Consider the following 1,073-nt stretch of genomic DNA (forward strand, 5'->3'; position numbering starts at 1 on the left):
ATGAAAAACAAGTAAATATAATTATATATAAATATATGCAATAAATTAAATACATTTCTTTTACATTTATAGCACAGTAATGAGGCAGCAACATATGATAGATAAGACAGAACAAGAAAGGCTATTAACAATCTTTCATTGCGCAAAAGTATTATAACATGAAAGGCTCCAATACAGAGCAGCACTATGCGCTTACGCGCATCCCGTACACAAAATGATGCGCATGAAGCAACACGGAGTTACAGCACGCAGCGCTCCGCATAGAAAAATTCAAAGATACTGATGCATAGCGTATTAAAGGGGTCATATGATGCGATTTCAATTTTTCCTTTCTCTTTGAAGTGTAATAAAGAATTATTACACTTGGTGCATAAAGAAGATCTGTAAAGTTGCAAAGACTAAAGTCTCAAATCCAAAGAGATATTCTTTATAAAAGTTAAGAGTCAACCACGCCTACCTAAAACGGCTCGTTCTAACACGCCCCCACATGTCTACGTCAAAATGTGGGAAGATTTGCATAACGCCGCCCAAATGTTCAAGCAAAGAAAGAAGGCTAACTTTTATTCTCGCTGTAGTATTGTTGACACTGCAGCCATGTCGTGAAGACGCTGTGTGCTTCGTTGTGAAAGCGAAACTACTTTGTTTGGTCTTCCAAAAGAGGACGATATCCGCTCACTCAAGCCGGCCTCCGCTCTTTTTTATATTTAAAGAATTTGCCACTGATGATTCATACGTGAGTTTTGAGCAGTGTAGAGTAGCGCTTTTTGTTTGTCATTTCTCCGATCACAAATGCAGACATGGTTTTATGTTTACGCGGCGCGATGCAATGCATAAAAAGACAGTATACTTTATAATCCGTAATTATGTCCCCACTGGATGCAACAAATGCCTCGTTTATAATGGGTTTTAATGTTTTTGTGTGGTCGCTCCGGCCGGGACAAGACATCACAGTATGGTAAGGGCGTAACATTTCCGTCACACACCTGAGGTATTCGGCCAATCACAACGCACTGGATAGCTGGCCAATCAGAGCACACCTCGCTTTTCAGAACGATGAGCTTTGTAAAAATCGA

This window comes from Sinocyclocheilus rhinocerous, unplaced genomic scaffold, assembly GCF_001515625.1.
Source record: "Sinocyclocheilus rhinocerous isolate Xijiao unplaced genomic scaffold, SAMN03320098_v1.1 scaffold346, whole genome shotgun sequence".
NCBI classification, from domain to species: Eukaryota; Metazoa; Chordata; class Actinopteri; order Cypriniformes; family Cyprinidae; genus Sinocyclocheilus; species Sinocyclocheilus rhinocerous.